At 40.8% G+C, this 20498-nt stretch overlaps 1 long non-coding RNA gene across 1 annotated transcript in view; it reads right to left on the reverse strand.

Moving 5' to 3' along the window:
- LOC138245832 (uncharacterized) overlaps window positions 1-20498 on the reverse strand; it is a 79523-nt gene that overhangs the window by 40452 nt on the left and 18573 nt on the right. Inside the window, exon 2 of the long non-coding RNA XR_011194174.1 lies at window positions 7901-7971. This is a non-coding gene — a long non-coding RNA (uncharacterized lncRNA). The remainder of the gene's footprint in view (window positions 1-7900; window positions 7972-20498) is intronic.

Raw genomic sequence — 20498 nt, forward strand, 5'->3', positions numbered from 1 at the left:
CCAGTTGCTGGCGTTAGGCTCACCCCCACAAGTGAGATATGATTGTTTTTAGGAGACTTGTGGGAATGCTAGATGATGGGAAGTTTTTGGCTTCCCAAATATTCTAGAACTTTCTCTCACAGAAATGTGAGGAAAATGTGTTTGAGGTTTGCAAGGGCTTCTAGGCAAGACAACCTTGTTAGAACCACAAATGTCACAACACCTTGAGCACCTCTGCGTATGGGTATGGTAGGTTTTTGTGGGTAGAGACTAGGCTAAAGCCCAAAATCCCCAGCTACCCACATTGTAAAAAAGCATTGATTCTGCTAGGTGAAATATATTTCTAGGTCGCATTTTGGGATGTTATGTGCTAAGCCAAACACTAGGCTCAGCCACTCAAGATGGGTACTATTTTTATTGGGAGACCTGTGGGGGTACCGTATAATCGAACAAGTGTTATTACTAATTGTCTTTCTCTGTATTTCCGCCTTCCAAATGTAAGTCAGCATGTAAGAAATAAGTCATTTTGAGAAATGCCCTCTAATTCACATTTAGTATGGGTCCCCCCAAATTCAGGGGTGTGCAAATAACCACTGCTTCTAAACTCCATATCTTTGTTATTACTAACTGAATTTCTCTCCATATGTGCATTCCAAATGTAAGCCAGTGTGCAAGAAAGAAGACATTTTGGAAAATGTGCTCTGAATCACATGCTAGTATGAATACCCACCAAAGCACAAATGTTTAAAATACCCACTGCTCCCTAATTCAAAATCTGGTGTACATTTCAGAAATACATAGGCTTTCTTCATACCCTTTCTTACTCATATTTTACCATATGAATTACTCTATATTCCATGCACAATGAAAAACCATTGTAAGGTGTAGCTCAGTTGTGGACTCTGGGTACCTTGGGTTCACAAAGAACATATAAACCCTATATATCCCCACAACCAGAATGGTCGAGCAGATGTCACAGTATATTGCTTTTCTAAATCGGCCATCGCAACAATAAATGTCACAAATAGCTGTTTTACCTACTGATGTTCTATATTATTTATTTCAACAGTTGGTTTCTTTGAGAAAACCTTGAAGAATCTACATAAATGACCCCTAGCGGAATTGAGAATCTTGTCTACGTCTCAGAAATGTATAGCTTTCTGGCATCACCCGTGGGCTTCACACTTGTTTCTACCACAAACGGAAGTAGGTTGAAAGAACAACAAATTTGGTAAAAGGGGTCACCTCTTAGCAAAATGCCAAAACTGTGGTAAAAACGTGTTTGTTATTCTACTCTCTCTGGGAAGATGGTAATTTTAGAATGGAACGTAAATCTTTTGTTGATGCCATTTTTAGGAATAAAAACAGACACATGATGTTTTTCCCATTTTTAAGTAAAAAAGAGCAAATTTAGATATATTTTGGCTATTACTGTTAAAATCCCCGTGATGTTGGGACAATATGGATTTTGCATGGACATCTTATGTGGAAAAAGGTTTTGGGGGCATAAAAGCAAAATAGTCCAAATATCAATTAGATGGCTCAGTACTGGGGTGGAAAAGCCTCAGCAGTTAAGGGGTAATGGAGGAGCACCTGTAAAAGCTGCTTATGAGGATGAATGATGGTTGATGTGTTGACATGTGAGGGTAGATGTGAATAGTATGAAACTAGATGTTTGCGTATATGATAGTGTTTTTTGGATGTACTATGGTAGGGGTTTTGGAGTATGAAGGTGACTGAGTGGGTGTATTGTTTTGGTTGTATGGGCATTTGATGTTGGGTGGATGCATATATACTGGTACGTATGGGCGTATGACCGAGATTGTGTGATTGTCTGATGTTTGTGTGGGTGTATACTCTTACATGTGTGCACTTTTAATGGTGTGTATGCGGTAGCTGTGATTGATAGACATTTGATAGTACTGGTGTGGAAGAATGTTGATAGGTGTGTGTGTGTAAACCTTGCTATTTGTATGTTTTTGTGTGTGTTTGTATATTATTGGCAATGTTAACATATACTGGTATGTGTGCAAACATATGGAGTTTGGTACTTGGTGATATGATGGATTTGTTGGCTTATGATGTTGATTTTGTAAAAGAATTATAATGGGTTAGCATATGATGTTGGTTGTGTACATATACAATTCTTTTGGGGCATCTTATACTAGTTCTGTTGGTGTATGATGCTGGATACGTAGGCTTATGATGTTAGTTGAGTGTGCATTGCGATAGAATGCTGAGTGTGCTAGGGTATGAGCTGGGTGTATTAGCATAATATATTTTTATGGTGTGTTGGCCTAGGGTGTTGACTGTATGGACATATCATGGTGGATGTGTTAGTATGTTGCGGTTTGTGTGTTTATACAATGTTTTATGTAAGATGGTGGCTGTTTTAGCATTTGATGTGGGTCATGTGTATGTATATTGGTTGGTGCCTAATGTTTGTTGTGTATATGTCTGGTAATGGGTGTGTTAACCTATAATTGTTTTTGTTGTTAAAATATCAGGTATGATAGTAGGTGTTGGCATATGACAGTGTGTGTTGATTTCTGACAGGTGGTTCATTTGCATACAGCAATGGGTGATTGCAGTAGGATGGTGTGTGTGTGTTGGCCTATGGTCTATGTTGTGCAGATGTATAATACCTGGTGGGAATATTGACCTATGATGGCTATGTGAGGTGGGTGAGTGTATGGAGGATATTGGCTGGGTGGATCTATGTTGGTGATGTGTTGTGGTATAAAGTTAGTTGTGTTGACATATGATGTTTGTTAGTTGGATATGATATTGGATCTGTCCCTGACTTCATGCCCCAGCACTGGGGGCTCTGAATGTGACTTTCACACCTGCAGTGACCCGGTCTACCCTCTACATCCTTTTTTTCCCCACCTCCCTGCAGTCCTTCCGTTTACACTACCCTACTTCAGCCTGGTATCTTTCTGCGTGCCCTTTTGCATTTCCTGTATCCCCAATTGTATGCCTCCTTACATCCTGACCCACTCTGCTCTGCCAGCAGCTTTTCTGTCAGCAGAAAGAAAGGAGTCGGGGTCATCTGTCTCTCACCTCTGCTCCCTGTTACAGGCTGGTTCACTCTCAAATAAGGATATCACTGGGGGGAGGTTGGTAACCGGTGGGGCTGGTAAATGTAGCCCCCACAAGTCCTGCCTCAAAACCTGAACAGCTAGCAAAAAAACAGACATTGCCCTCTCAACATGGGAACAGCTACGTTGTTTCTGTCTATATTCCATGTTTTAATTACTCCTGCATTCCCTAGCAGTATTTGCTTATTGAAGGATAGTGTGTTTCTGCAGTTTTCTGTACATCATATTACTCATGTATACTCCATAGTGTGAAAAGGGTCACTCCTATTTAGCGGTCCAACTTCAGGTTGTGGGTGGGTCACGATTTAGAGCTGTGGAGTTCAGGAAGAATGTGTGCAACTTTCTCGCAGTGCCTGTCAACGGATCATAAAGGGCTTCAGAGTATCCTCATTCAATCCTTGGTCTCTATACAGAGCACACACACCAATGGTCAGGTGTGGCAATTGTAATTGTGTATAAATGCAAAAGTGTATAAAGGAAGTTCAGAGCTATCAAAATACTAACAGGCTAAAAGTTAAAGAAAATGCAATGATACAAGTGAATGCCTGCATTGTGTGTTTGCCAGGGTATTGGTGATGCAAGGAAGTACATGCAGGGGACAGTGAAAAAGTGGCTGCAGAAGAGGAAATAGATGAGGTGTAGTATTTTCAGATTGAGTGTTTCTGACAGATGCAAGAAAAACAATGGAAATGTCTAAAAAAATAGTCTGCAGAAGAGAATTGTTTGCGGATAACAGGAGAGACAAAGTACTTTGTGCCTTCCATAGACCACTGTAAAGCTACTGATGGCACCTCCATCATGTATCCCCAGCCTCTCTGTACCCTACAGAGCCCAGTGAACAATTGACAGAGAAGGTAGTAAGGACACAGACCTCTGCTGTGTTTTTCTGAATCTTTAAACCTATTGTTTTTCTACCCCTGGCCAACTGAATTTAATCTCTTGTCCTGTGTGCAATTGGTACTGCTAACATTTGTGGTTTTTTCTTGTGACTGTTTGAATTGAACTTTTGGTTTCTGTGAATTTGGTATTCATTAAACTGCTGTTTTTCTACATGTGACTGTTTTACAGTCTGTCCCAGTTTCCCCTGTACTGTGTTTAGGCGTGCAAGGACAATCCTCCTGGCCCTCCCTCCTCTTGGGTCTTTTACAAATTAAAAACTGAACTGCATCCTCAGAGGCTAAGTATAGTGGGTTTATGAGACTGCTGAATCTGCTTTAAGGACTAAAAACTGTATTTTGAAAGTGTATGCAAACCCGTGTTTTTCGGCTAGAAAAAGGGATTTGTTGAAGTGCGTGAAAAGCAGTACTTAAGTGGGTCAAATTTCGGGTCTACCTTCAGGCTAAACCAGGACCAGCAAAGTGTGGATTGAGCCTGTCTGTATCCAAGGTGATCCTGTTCTTGAGGAGCAGCTCACTGCCCCCTGCCCCCTGGCCATCAGCCTGTGCTTGAGGTCAGGCGCCTCTTATATAAGCTACTATTGGACGTGACATCTGTGCTCTGATTGTTTACTGTATCGGGTGTTTCTATTGGTCTTAGGTTTTCAGATTGGCTGATCGATCTGGGACTGTCATTGGTCCTTGAGGCTAAGGATTCTATTCGAATTAGCGCTTAGGGTTCTGATTGACTGATAGGTCTTGAGCTCTGATTGGATCCTTGGGCTACAGTTCCTATTGGACTTTGGGCTTAGGGTTAGTGTTTTGAATGGCTGCTATGGCTGTGATTGATGGTAAGGGCTTAGTCTCCTATCGGTTCTAGGGCTTAGGGCTAATGTTCTGATGGGTTAGGGCTAGGGTTCCCATTGGACCATAGGGCTATTTAAGCCTAGGGTTCAGGGTGTCTCAGCCCAGGCAGAGAGGACAAGGACAGTTGCCTGTTTGGGCCTGATTGGGCTAGGTAGGGCCAAAAATACTGCCCTTTTTACTATTCACCACACCCACCTGAATACAACCACATCCACAAACATATCAACACAGCAGATGCACCCCACTGCTTTATCACAAACGTACACTAACAACATATCATCATCTCAACAACCACCAAACTCCTGCCACAAACCACACTTCTACACCTGTCTTCCCCCACTATCACACAATGACACCATCTCTTACACACAAAATACCAATCTATCCTATAGTAGTATGTAATCCAGAATCACCAACACAACTCATATCCACACTGTACATAACTATCCCATCCATACACACACTCCCTGTTCATACAAAGGACCTGCTTTACCCCCTACTTACTCCTAACAGACGCCTTTCTGTCACCACCAAACCTATACTCAGCCTTCCCTCTTTTCATACCAAACATCTTATTTTACCAAAAACAAAAAACACACACCTCTTACATTCCACTCTACCACACATATTACCCCTTCCAATTATCAAAACTAACACACTCTTAACTTTTGACCATCCCTTCTCGTACACTGCATACTCTTTTTCAAAACACATGACTACCATCTTTACCTTTCAGCTTCCACTCACCAACAGTGCTTTACAAACAAATACTGCTCAGAATACAAATACATCGTCATCTTCTCTCACTAAAATCAAAACCTAACACACACACCAGCACAACAAAATCTCACACATATTACCTCATAATACTTTCAATCACAAACCAGAAACATACACCCGCTCACACCCTCCTGACTACACAAATATTACACACCCTAAACCAACTCTACTGTCAAGCTCAACGCAGCAACTCTTTTCTAACTGCCTCTCATTCATTGGACAATTTAGAACATTACAACATGACCCCCATGCTGCACAACCACCCCATATTCATACACTTTCCGTCCTAAACCGATTCAAACAAATGAATCAACATGCCACTCTACTGCACAAGGCTACTCTACTAAAACAACACAGCTCACCAACTCACTCTCAAATGCCATCTCCACCACCTATACACGCAAACCCATCAAAATGGCTTCTTAGCCTGCTTGATGAGGAATATGATACCGAAAATCTACACTATTGCTATCCTCATTATTTGCTGTATGAGGATAGCAATAGCAACACATCTGCAACAAGTCCACAAAATACTGCTCATCCTTCTACAAAACAAAGTCACACCGTTACAAAACACATTCTCTAAACTGCCTACTAATAAATGCTCGATCACTCTCTAAAAACAAGCATCACATCTACGATCTTCTCACTGACACACAACCTGACTTACTCTTCATAACTGAATCATGGTTGGAAGATGACATGACTCCAGTGTTGCAAGAAGCTGTTCCTTCCTAGATGTCCTTTTTGCAAATACAGAACTGGTTACCTTTCAAACCATTACTTCAGTCACATGGTCAGACCACAATTTGCTTGCTTTATTTCAAACATAAAACAACACAAAGCAACACACTTAAATCCACCTCACATGCAGCCACCTATCGACTGTGGACCAACTCAATTCTGAACACTTAAAAACACAACTAACATCCAATACAGATCTAGGCACAATAAATTCAGTTAAAAAACTATATGTGTGGCTACAGAAAGCTTTTCATATCCTAATACCACCAAGAACACCAAAACAGGACAAAAGAAACGGGCACCTTGGAGAAATACAGAGATAAAGCAGCAAATTCGAAAACTGCAAGACACCTCGCTCAAAACAAACACCAATCAAGACAAATTTCAACTACAGAAACTTAACAGATTCTACAAGTCAGCAATCAAAAAAGCTAAACAAAAATATTATTCAGACAGAATTCAAAATGTTCAACTAAAGAATTCCATAATTTGTTCTCAACATTTTGTAACTAAGCTGCCTCAAAGGTGTTAATCTCATTACACAAGAATTCACAGGCAAACTAGCAAATCATTACATAACCAAAGCATTCATGTTGGACTCCTATTTAAAACAAAGGAAAACTAGCAGCGCTGATCCCTTTCCATACATCGCCTCCAAGTGTAGGCTAATCCAGCCTCTGCATTCCTTCCAAGAAATATCACACATAAAATTTATGGATCTGGTCAAAGCAAGCAGGTCTGCCATCAGCCTGTCTGTCCCATGTCACCACTAACCTTCAAGAAAACTATTCTAACTACCTCTGCTGCCACACCTGTAAGAAGGATCACCAGCAATTCCTTATGTACAAGAATAGTTCCAGAAGACACCAAAAAAAATCATACATATTGCCATTACTAAAGAAAACAAACCTGGACCCACTTAAACCCGACATCTACAGACCAATTACAAATTGATTTTTCTTGAACAAACTGATAGCAAGAGCAGCATTCACCCAGATGTCACAATTCATTGAAGCTAATGCCATACTGTCAGATGTCCAAACAGGAATCTGTCCAGGAAGAGGCACATAATCTGCCCTCATTGCCATCAGGGATGATCTGAAGAACACAGTTGACTACAACAGGGTTACTGTACTACTTCTCTTGGACCTCTGAGCTGCCTTTGACACAGTTAACCATGACACTCTAATCCAAAGACTACAAAGTGCGCATAGAGGGGACTGCTCTCGACTGGATCACATCCTACCTTCAAAACAGAACAAATGTCATCCATACCCCTCTTTCCCATGAAAACCGTACTTCACAAAAGCAGGGGTCCCTCAAGGCTCTATCATCTCACCCATGCTTTTCAACACCTACATGAATTCATTACTGGCACTGATCAATGAATTTCACCTCACATGCTACAACTATGCAGATGACACAAATACTTCCTAAACTGGAAAGCCCCAAAGAAATTGAAAATTCACAAATTTGCAGTTGTCTCACAGCCGTTTATCAGTGGATGACATTAAGCCATCTCAAATTGAATGCTTCCAAAACAGAAATACTCACATGTGGCTATTGGAACAATTATGACCCACTCGCCTCCTGGCCTGATGATCTGGTAACACCACCTAAAGTATCTAAGGAATAAAAAAAAGTCAGAATTACCATGGACTCAAGAATTTAATGAACGCCCAAGTGGACAAACAAGAAAGATCAACCTTCATTCCTATAAAAACTCTACTACTCATCTTCCCCCACCTAGGATTTCCACACAAGGTCCAGGCAACTATCTCTGTCTCTCTTGTTCTGTCTAAACTTGATTGCTCCAAAAGCCTCTACCACGGATCATCCTTAACATCTATGAAAAGACTACAACAGATTCGCAACTCTGCTGCCAGACTACTCATATGTAAAGCTACAAACCCACATCGCCCCTACCTTGAAGGCCGTACATTGGCTACTGGTTGCCAGAAGATCCACATTCAAGCTGCTTTGTATTACCCCAAAGCGATACATGGAACAGGGCCGATCTTCATCAGGAATAAAATCACCAAATACATTCAACAAAGGAACCTCTGCTCTAGATTGGTACCTCACCTCAAAATCCAACCATACAAGAAAAAAAACCATACACAGATAACTATCTTATCTTCAGAAGACTACTCAAGATTTAACTCTGCCCCAAATAAACACCAGACTCAAACATAAATGTACAGTGTATCCCTGTGCATATAAGCATTTATTTGAGTTATATATGTGTATCTAGATATGTGTATTCCTTTGTCTACGTGTATAATAACTATATTTATAAATATATAGGTATTCGTTAGTTCTGCTTAACAAATGTACATGTTATATTATTCTATGTTTAACATGTTGACTGCATAAATCAGTAAATTTTTAATATAACTATCTACAATTACTTCAGTATTGAACAAAGGAAATAGTAAAATTATAAATTAGCTTAAAGTACAGCAACACCTGAAAGTCTGAGTTTATTAAATACAACTTAAATCTAGGTATATTACCTCCCTTATACATATATACCTTCCATGTATGTATGTATCTTTATATTTATTTATTTACTCCCAGATTAGCATCTCCAATGCACTACCCTGTATCTCACCTTATACCTCTCTCAATATATCCTCTACCGCCACTGTCCGACTCATCCCAAACCTCATTCTACCACTCTCTCCAATGCACAACCCTATTTCTCACCCTTTACCTATTTGAATATATCCTCTTCCTCCACTCTGACTCATCCCAAACCCCTTTCTACTACTGTTATCCCCAAAATAACACTTTCTAGACTATTCCCTCCTTTACCCCTCCTTGCATTATTTGAAACCTCTTTTACTTTTCAGATCCACCCTTTCTAAACCCTTCCCCCTGACGCATCCCCCTCCACCTCTCCTTTACTCATCTCAAACCTTCTCTTACTGCTATGATATCCAATTAAACACTGTCTAAACTCTTCCCTCTTCTATCCCTCCACTATCCTTTTCAATCCAACTAGCAGACTCACATGTCCACCGCTCAAATGAATTTCATAATTTGCTAAATTAATTCACCACTAATCCTTCTTGAGTTCCGGAGTAGTGTGCTACTCGCCGAAAAGCACTTTGACGCCTCATCAGGGGTAGTAAGCATTATATAAATGCGATTACAATTTCAATTAGGTTGAAACGCGTTGTAATGCAATAAAGTTTCAAACACACTTGGAGTGCTATCATTGCATGTTTCTATGAGGAAAGGCACATTGTGAATTTATTAAATAACTGGTTCTTGCACCTGTGGATTAGCACCAACGCCGAGCTGGATGTGACCAATACATGTGCAGGAACCTGGAGGTGTGGATAATAAAGACCGGTCTCCGCCACCTTTGTTTTATGAACACTACATTGCTCTGATGAATGGAGGTCTGAGTGGCAGGTTTCCGACATCAGAAGGTGCTTGCACCGCAACAAACTTCTGCTTGAGGGGAGCAAGAAACTCAAAGGTAATCTTTCCATAATTGCTGCCATTCTGTGGCAACATGAACAGCTGCGCAGTAGTATTTGTGTGTTTGAATGACTTTGTGATCCTTCGTGAAATAGCTGATATGACGTATAACAATAGTAAAGTAGGAGGTATTGCACAAAAAGAACTTAGGCAGAATGGATCTTTTTGATGACACAGTACATCCAGAAGCTTACCTTGGCATTAACAATGGGCAAATTTCATCCAAATTGATTAAACAACAGTTATGCTACTGTGCAGATCTTTGCAGAAAAGAGATCAACAGATTGTGGGAGGTAACATTCTTTAATAATTATATTGCAGTAGGGAGAGTGGCGTGAAGTTTACTGATTTTCATTACTCCAACTCATGAGAACCCACACCGTAAGTAACTGGAAGAAGGGACACAACTCATGACTTTCACTTGCAAGGGAAAGGTGGGCCTGCTTTATAAATATGCCCACCTTAAGTTGGATAATATTGGGGAATTAATCAAGAAAGTATGAGTGTTTGTATCAGGTGGACCAGGGTAGTACTGCAATCCTGGTTATGCTGGATGTGTCTGCAGCATTCAACATGGCATCCCCATCCCGTTTGGTGCAAAGACTGCACCAGGCTGAGGTAAAGGATACTGCAGTGGATTTATTGGGTTCCTTTCTCACCAATACAACCCAGATTGTCAGCTGTGCAGGGCAGAACCTTATTAGATCCTCTGTGAGGTGCCGAACGGGTCTTCGCTCAGCCCCACCTTGTTCAATCTCTATTGAGCCCACTAGCAAATTTGGTGTAATCATTTGGTTTCCAGGTTATGCAGATGACACCCTGATTATTGGTTTGATATCTGATGACTTGCTATCAGTAGCAGAGAAATTCAAACTCTCTGTATGATGGATATTGGTATCTTAATGAAGTAGAACTGTCTGAAATTGAATGCGGAAAAGACAGAGATCCTGGTGTTTGAAGCTCAGCACTCCGTGTGGTCAGAGCTGTGGTGGCCAGATACTTGGGCCCCCTACCTACTCTACTTGTCTCAGCTAAAAACCTAGGAGTCATCTTCGACAACACACTCGCCTTTTATACTCGGGTCATTAGGATTATAAGCACTTGCTTCTAAATGATCAAAATCTTGAAAAAGATTTATCCTCTAATCCCAGTGGAGCTCAGAACAGCCGTAGTTATTGTACTGATTACGTCTCACCTTGATTACTGCAATGCACTATATTTAAACATTAATAGATCTTCTCTCAAACTTCAGATAATTCAAATGCGGCAGCCCTCTTGGTATTGAATATACCTAAATACCTTTAGGTGAGAGAAGGCCTGCACTCTCTTCACTGGTTGTCTGTCGAGAAGTGGGTGACCTTTAGAGCAATTTGTGTGGTTCATAAGGTGCTGCACCGTTAGGGGTCATTGCCCATGAGGTCAGTGTTTCATTGGTACGCTCCTAAAATACAACTTAGATCCTCTTCTTTGTGAAAGGTGATTAGTCCTAGGTTCCAGAAGGCCAGATGCGGTAGTCGCACCTTTTCGGTTGGGGCTGAAAAATTGTGGAACGCGTTACCCGTCCACATCACCAGTTTGGCCTCTCATATGGCCTTCCATAAGCAACTGAAGACTTGGCTTTTCTCCATTTCATAATTGCATCTTCTTCTGGCAGCTTCTTTCTAGTTGGCAATGCTTTGGGACCTATGGACATAATGTGCTTTATAAATCCTAAATGCACATACATATTTAAATACACATCCAGAACTGGAGGAAACTAAGGCATTCATCACATGGAGAAGAGAATGAGTAAATATGAGGAAGAGCATACATTTTTTGGGACACGCAAGATTATGCCAGTTGGAGAATTATAACTTGTTTTCCTAAAACAATTGGCAACTCGTGAAAGAGCAAAAACAAGTGGTAGTATTGCAATAGCAAGAATTATTAACCTATAAATCTGTCTGAGATACTCTGATCTTGAGGAGCAACCGGGCAACTCCAGCAGCTTGGGCCCACCCTTTGCTCTTTTAGACAAATCCAGATTGCTCCAGCAAAAGGGGATTCTGGAGCAAAAGTAACACATTGGGTAGATTATCTTTTTATTATCTGGGAAGGTCCTAAACCAGAGTTGCTTAAGTTCCGGGATGAGATTGCCACGTATAATCTGCATTTAAAATTCAAACAAACAATACATCACAGTGAAATAGATTTCTTGGATGTGTCCACAACCATCAGGAACAATGTGTTACATACACATTTACACAGAAAGAAGAAAGCAGGGAATAGCACACTCTATACTAATAGTCTAAATTTGAGCATACTGTAACAGCCAAATGGAGTGGCAGCAACTCAAAGGCATACAACAAGAAAAGGAACAGGATAATGGAATGATTTAAGGCTCAGAGGTGCCACAATTATATACTTAGAACTGCAAAAGTGTGGAAGGACCAATTAGCAAGGGAAAGCCTTCTGACCCAAAGGAGAAGGATGAAAGAACCCCACGAGATCAGGCTCATAACTACTTACAATAGTGATTCACCAGCCGTAAGGCGGATGTTTTCAAAACCTTGGCCTTTAATCAAGGCAGATCTAGTAATTGGAGTAATTGACAGAATAGTTACAACACATACTCTCGTAACATTCTGTAGTCCTAAATCAATTAGGGATATTCTGGCACACAGTTATTTGAAATCACAACTCAGGGAAGGTTGACTAAAAGCACAGCAAGGTTTTTTTAAGTGCTGTAAATGCAAAGCATTTGGAGGAAGCAAGAACAGGAAGAGGAACAAACTATGAACTGTGAAATTTAGAAACATCAGAACCTTTATCTCATGCAATAGCGATTATTGTGTTTATGTACTCATTTTTATGTACAATATTTGGGTAGCACCATTTTTCCCATAGAGAAGAGAATATTAGAACATCTCAGAACAATTAAACATTGTGATCTGAATTACCCAGTAGACAGACATTGGCAAATGAAGCATAATCATAACCCTGACACTATTATTTTTCGGAATTGACAGGATTGATGTCACACAGAAAGGAGGCGATAGAGCAAAAAAACTGCGAAAACTGGAGTCTGAATACATCATCCATTTACAATGAAAGCATGGCGTATTAAATGTGGATGAGGAACTTTGCACATATTGATTAGGACTGTTAGATATTGTGTACATTGTGATTGGTATCCTTACGTAACTATCCCATTATCTCATAATTCTGTAACAATTCATATCAGGACTGAAGGTTTCATTACATTGTTAGATTTGTTCAAGAATGAAAAGGGGATTGAGAGTAGGTAACAACATTTTAAAATGTATTATTATTCGATCTGCTTTTTCTATTTTGTATCTTTTTTATTTTTTGGGGTGGGTATCAGGTAATTATTAATCACACAAAAGTGTTTCTTTCTGGCACAATAAAACTAGAGAGATGTTATGAATATCTAGGTTATCTGACAACCTTGGTGGTGGATGAAAAAGCCTTGGTATTATTTCATTGAGCAGTATATTTTGGTGACTCAATATGTGGCCACTTGGTCGGTGATTGTTTTAGTTTCATGAACTTTTATCAATCCTATTTATTTATTATTTACATTTTTTGTACACAAATTGTATCAAGTTCATGAATTACTATAAATTATAAGTATGTACATATTAATTGTTATTGAAATTTTCAAATATGATCAGTCATCCAATGAATTTAATGACAGTGAATATTTTGTTTGGTGCACATACTCCAAAAAAAAAAACACCAATAGTTTAGTAATTTCCTTTTTTCGTTTACGTATCGGTGATCTTGCGGAAAATGTACCATGAGTATGCCTATTATGTCTATTGTTCCTTGGAAATTTTTAAGGGAGATGGTGCAATTTCACTAGTGGCTTTGACAACGACCATCAGGTTGAAATGTATTGACATTTAGTAAAGCTTCAAAACTTTGTGAAAAAACACCCTTTGAACATAGATAGATAGATAGATAGATAGCTAGATTTCATTCATGCGCAAAGAGAAAATATAACTTGGTCAGGGCTAATTGTTGAATGAGTACTCCATAAAATGCTCCATTGTACAGCGATCATTTGAAAACTGGCCCGAAAAACCGACCTTCTTGCAAAGCATGTGTTGGCTGTGTAATTGTGATGTTACTAAAGTGTAAATTGAAAAACAAGATACATAAACTTTGGTTTGGAACATATACTGATGAATAAAGAAGCTTTACAGAAGACAAGTACGTAAGACTCTGTTATATTTTTGTCTCAGAATATTAATGAATTTTGAACTAAACATTAACAAATACATTAGAGGGTAACCAGTGAATATGGGATGAATAGCGCCGGACGCCAATTCTGCTTACCCACGATTGTGTTGTTTGCAATATATATATAAAACGCTTGTATGCACAATCTTTACGATCGGCCGTTGTAGGTGTGCCTGCAGGTTTATCTCTAGCCCCTTATGTGCCTTCCCTAATAATCATGTCTAGAGACTCCACTACTACTGAAGTTAGGATTGATTGTGATAATACAATGAATAGCCATGCAGTCAAATGAGGAATACATAGTATCTTATGAGTTTGTTTATATCAAGTGGTCGACATTAGGAGTTGCGATCATGTTGCATACTTCCCTCTCTCTTTCTATAAATGATATTGTTGCATGGTGGTTGTTGGACTTTTTTGCTTATGCAGGGTCATCCCCAATCTTTTTGCCTCCTATTTTTTCTGACCTGTTGCTGTTGGCTTTAGAACTCTGAGCACTTTACCACTGCTAACCAGTGCTAAAGTGCATATGCTCTCTGTGTAAATTGTATGTAATGGGTTTATCCATAATTGGCATATTTGATTTACTAGTAAGTCCCTAGTAAAGTGCACTCGAGGTGCCAGGGCCTGTAAATCAAATGCTACTAGTGGGCCTGCAGCACTGGTTGTGCCACCCACATGAGTAGCTCTGTAATAATGTCTCAGACCTGCCATTGCAGTGTGTGTGTGTGTGTGTGTGCAGTTTTAACTGTAAATTCGACTTGGCAAGCCTAAACCTTCACTTTTCTTATGTCAGACACCCCTAAGGTAGGCCCTAGGTAGCCCCAAGGGCAGGGTGCGGTGTATGGTTAAGGTAGCATATATAGTAATGTGTTTTATATGTCCCAACAGTGAAATATTGCTAAATTCGTTTTTCACTGTTACAAGGCCTGTCCCTCTCATAGGTTAACATGGGGCTACCTTTAAATCTGATTAAAGTGTAGATTCCCTTTGGGAGCGGATGGACATGTGGAGTTTGGGGTCTCTGAGCTCACAATTTAAAAATACATATTTTAGTAAAGTTGATTTTAAGATTGTGTGTTTGAAAATGCCACTTTTAGAAAGTGAGCATTTTCTTGCTTATACCATTTCTGTGACTCTGTCTATTTGTGGATTACATGTCTGAGTCAGTTTGACAGTTGGGCTGGTTGCACCTCACACTAGACAGTGACACAGAGTGAGCTGGGGTGTAGTCTGCATTTCCTGGTGAGCCATCTGTGCTAGGAGGGAGGGGAGGAGTGGTCACTTACACCTGAAAGGGCTGCGCCTGTCCTCACACAATGCAGTCTCAAAACCCCTGGTGAGTGTCTGGGGCCTGGCCTGGGCAAGGCAGGATTTCACATTCAAAAGAGACTTTACTTTGAAGTAGGCCTACTTCAAAGGAGAAATTGTGTATAAGAAGGGCACCCAAAACCACAGACTTTAGAAACACTTCTGGAAGCAAGAGGAACCTCTGCCTGGAGAAGAGCTGAAGAGCTGAGGAAGAAGAGCTGCCCTGCCTGTGACTGTGCTCTGTGGAGCTATCCTGCAGTTGCTGCACGGAGCAGGAGAAACGACACACAGCATCGCTGACGGAGGCTGCGAGATCACAACCCGCGCTGAGGGATTTTTCCGTGCGGTGGGATTTCCGACTCAAGTACTGCTGAGCATGGAAAAACAACGCAAGGCCTGCCCGGACCCGTGTGCGGACCGAACCAACGCATCGCTCTCCTGCAGAGAGAAAAACTGATGCACGCTGGCTCGACAGAAGGGGAAAGCGATGCAAGGTCTCGCTCGTGAGTGATATCAATGCATCGCAAGCCCTTTTTGACTCGCACCCGCCCGTGCGGGGTTATTTTTGACATGCACCAGGTTCATTTTCACGCTAGCAGTGCTAGTGTGTGTTTGAAACTACTTAAAGACTCTTTTTGCATTTTTATTGATAACTTGACTTGTGTATTGTGGATTTTTGTTGTTTTGGTTAGATAAATATTTCCTATTTTTCTAAACTGGTGTGTCATTTTGTAGTGTTTTCAATAAGTTACTGTGTGTGTTGGTACAAATACTTTACACCTAGCACTCTGAAGTTAAGCCTACTGCTCTGCCAAGCTACCAAGGGGGTAAGCAGGGGTTAGCTGAGGGTGATTCTCTTTTACCCTGACTAGAGTGAGGGTCCTTGCTTGAAGAGGGGGTAACCTGACTGTCAACCAAAGATCCCATTTCTAACAGTGGTACCATGTTGTCTGAAGTGTGGTGAGTGAGTTATGAACCAGGTCTGTTAGACTGAGGATGTGATATTTGATGTTGAAAGTAAGGTCATGGGTGTTGAGAAATGTTTATGAGCTTAATGTGTTTATACTGCTGGCGTTAAGAGGAGGGCAAGGTGACTTGTGTCTTGATTAGAGCGTGCTTCGGATGATTCAAAAGGAGGATGCCGTAGTGATTGTGTTTTCTCCCTTTTGGCCAAGAAGACATTGGCTTCCTCTGTTGACCCTGAGGTCTACGACCCCATCTTCCTCTACTTTTACATCCTATGCCCCTCTGATTTGCATTGTTACATTCAACCAAATGCGTTGATTTAATCTAATGGCCTGGAAGTGGAGAGGGTTCACCTTCAGCTTGCTCAACCTGCAGGTTGCTCAAGAGAAGTGGTCGATGACATTCAGTCATTTAAAAAGGTCTCTACCCTTAAATCTAATGCAAAGCTTTGGGACCATTTTTCTTTTTTGTTAAACCTTTTGGGTTGTGTCCTTGGGGTCCCCTTCACAATCCTTGAATTCATACGAGAGGGGTTTGAGAAAGGATTAGCCCCCTCTGCCTCAACAGCCCAATGGGCTGCAATCAATTCCTGTAGCAGAGCTTTCGGGAATCTATCTCACATTGTACCCCTAGTAAAGGAAGCTTTTGAGATCTTTCAGTTTGATGAAACCGAAAGTCTCAGACCTTATTCCATCTTGGGACCTTTACTTGGTCCTGAAAGGCTTGCCAAAGAAGCCCCTTGAACCTTTAGATCAGGCTCACATTACATGGTTTTCTGCTAAATTTCCTTTTTTACTACCTATAAAGTCAGGCTAGAGATTGAGATAACGTCTCTTTTGATTTCTTACCCATATCTTAAGTTCTTCTCAGGTTGGGTAGTCCTTATGTCAGGCTGTAGTTTCAGACCAAAACTCCACTCTTTCCATTCCTCCCAGGAAATCATTCTTACAGTTTTGCAAGACTCAGATAATGTTCCTTGTGCTTTAGATATCAAACGACTTTGTTAATCAATTTGTTGAAATCAAGAGATTCTGAAAATGTAAGTCCTTTTTGTTTTTTTCAGGTTTAGCCAACAATGAGTAGATGGCGGCAAAGACGACCCTCAGCTGGTGGATCAAACAAGCAATTTTTCAGTTTTAGGTTTCTATGGGAGACACATAACCAGAGAATGTTTTTGCTGGATCCAGGAGAACCATGGCAACATCTTGGGCTGAAATGGGAGGGGGTTCTTTAGAAGAGATATGTATGTTGGCCATTTGGGTGACTCCCAATACATTCAAATCACTAATGGTGGGACTTATTTCAGACACAAGTATTACATTTGGAGCTGCTTTACTTAAGTCAGCAATTAAGTAATTGTTACATTATATTATTTGTGCAACGTAAAATTGTACCGGACTCCTTTTGGCTTTGGTACATTGTCATATGTCAGTATTATGGCATGGATAACTGCATGTGGTGGTGGTGGTAATGAACTGCTACTTACCGGTAATCTTTCTTACCATTAGGATAGTCCTCGCCATAGTAGGGTGAGTTCTTGGGCACAATTTTTTAAGCTTGAGGACTAACAGGAAATGGGTTGGAGGCGGGATGGCCTTACACATCAATCAGATTTGGTGTAGCAAACAAGCTTGTAGTAATCCCTGTGGGGAGCGGGGGGGGCTTATATGTCAGCACTGTGGTGAGAAGGACCACCTGAAGGGTGACAAAGATTACTGTTAAGTAACAGTTAATTTCTCTTGGAGGAGGAGAGTGCCTCCTCATATAGTGAATGACCAAATGAATTCATCATAGTTTCGGAAAGAGAAAAACTAGCTTACTTGATGTACTTCCTCTGTAAAAGAGACTTAACTCAGGTGCTCTAGGTTTGCTTGGGTCTTCATCTCAAGGTGATAGCTTTTCAAGAAATCCTTCCAATTCTACAAGACATCTTCCTGTCAAACCTCAATCTCAAGAAAGCATATTTTGATTTCCCAGTTCACCCAGACAGCAGTGCATGAAGTATGTGGTGAGTGGCAAATATGAACAAGCTCGTAATACAGGACAAGTGGACCTCAGGATATGTGGACCCCAGGGAAGCATTCATACATACTAAATTATTTGAGCTTCGAATATTACTATCAGACAATTTAATTCTGTTTGGATCATATAGTATGGCAGCAATGTGGAAGAAAAACACGAGAGATATAGCATTGGGCTGTATGGATGAATAGGTCTAGCATTGGGCTCTATGGATTAATAGATATGGCATTGAGTTGTACGAATGAATTGATCTAGCATTTAGGCTGAATGGATGAATACACCCCATGTCTGAAAATTTGACTGCATAGCAGTTAAGTTCAGCAGAGATCATCAGGAAAAGCACCACTGAGAGATAAACCCAATAGCTCGTCTGAGCTAGATTTCAATGGAACAAACAAAATGCAACATCAGAATTTTGCCTCTGGGTACCCACTCTCACAGAATGCTCTGGGGATGGATTTGTGAGAGATATTTGTGTACTCTTTTTCTCAGTCGCTCTTCCGCATGTGGTGTCAAAAAGGAGACTGGCACCAAAGACATTGATTCTGGTTATACCAACACTAGCACGGATGCTTTGTTTTCCATTTCATGGAAATGCCAATACTTCATGGTCTTGTTGACATTTGTAAAACAGCTGGATTATTCTGTATCAACAAGGTCACTAAATCCACAATTGTGTGGATATACTTTCTAGGAGAAAGACTTTGGTGGGAGTTATACTTTTCTCAAAATATTAACTGATTCCTCTTTTGAACTCCATCCATCACTTTAGGGAAGATCTGCGCAGCGCGTGTGGTTCAACATATGCTGCAAATAGAAATATTTCTTCTCTGCAACTATTGGCAACTTGTCCTGTTCAATCGACATGTGACTCTCACACCTCCCCAGGGGCAGTCTAAGACGAGAAAACCTTCATAAGAGGTCAGACACATAAAACAATGAGGAAAAAACATTTAACTTAAGGTGGGTAATCATAGTTCCACTGCATTGTGGACTGCGTGGTGATGTGTTCACGCATCACTTGGGAAGCTGAATTGACTGTGAGAAAAACAACTTACTTGAAAATGTTCCAGATTGGGTAGCAGAAGACATAAGTGTGCATAGCAAGTAAATCTGCAATAGAACAAGTTGCCAACTTAAGGCTCATTGATCATTTTACAGCCTTGGCATGCAAGAAAGGAAATCCTCCCATTCCCTGGTTTGGCAGTAAAAAACACAGTCACTAATTGGGTCAAGTAAGCCCCTCAGACTGGTGGGCCCCGGTCCACTGCGCCTGCGGCCCCATTGATAGCAATGCCACAGCCAGTCGACTCATGAACATTTCTGCACTTGTCTGGATTAGGAAAAAAGAACTGTAAACGACGCTTGATGATACCTATAACAAAGCTGAGATAGAAATCTACAAGCTACTTCACATTTTACGTTCTCTTTAGCCGTTTTGGAGTTCATGTTTTCTTGATATTTGACTCAAGAGTTCCCAGGTCTTACCCCACGAAGGTGACTTCCCATGGTAAGTACTCGCCCCTGGTGATCCTGGAGGAGTAGCAGTCCCTGTCGTCCAAAGCATGGCCAGTGCTTTTGGTAAGTCATGTCGGTGCATTTTGGACTTGATAATGGTTATTAGAATAGCCAGAGTCGGTGTAAAACAATGTAAAAGCTGACCCTATTCCAAGCCATATTACTTTGTGTTCTCTGTTTCTTGTAGTCAATCCAGAGGCCTCACTGAGTATGTTGCATCAGTAGCCATGGTTCATCACAGGCGCCTAACCAGTGAGGATTTTAGGAGCTTCGTTGAAGCACATATAGTGCTAGAGGGCCAGCTTTGGTTAGTGAAGGTCTCCAGCTCAAACAGCACACATGTTGTCTGTCCCTCTTTTCGTTATAATTGTCTGCTCTTAACTGAGTGGAATGGTCTAATAACGTCACAATTTTTTCCATAAGGACTTTAAATGGTCATTGCCTGTTTCTTAATGACCACTTCTTATTTGTTTTAAATGCACTTGAATGTGCATCATGTTAGCTGCTGACTAGTCCGGTTTAGTCAGCATTGTTGCTGCAGTGTGCCAGGCACCATTAGGCCGACCAGTTGTGCGGGTCTGGGTAGCGGGCACCCTTA

Source organism: Pleurodeles waltl, chromosome 7 (genome assembly GCF_031143425.1).
Source record: "Pleurodeles waltl isolate 20211129_DDA chromosome 7, aPleWal1.hap1.20221129, whole genome shotgun sequence".
In the NCBI taxonomy this organism is placed as follows: Eukaryota; Metazoa; Chordata; class Amphibia; order Caudata; family Salamandridae; genus Pleurodeles; species Pleurodeles waltl.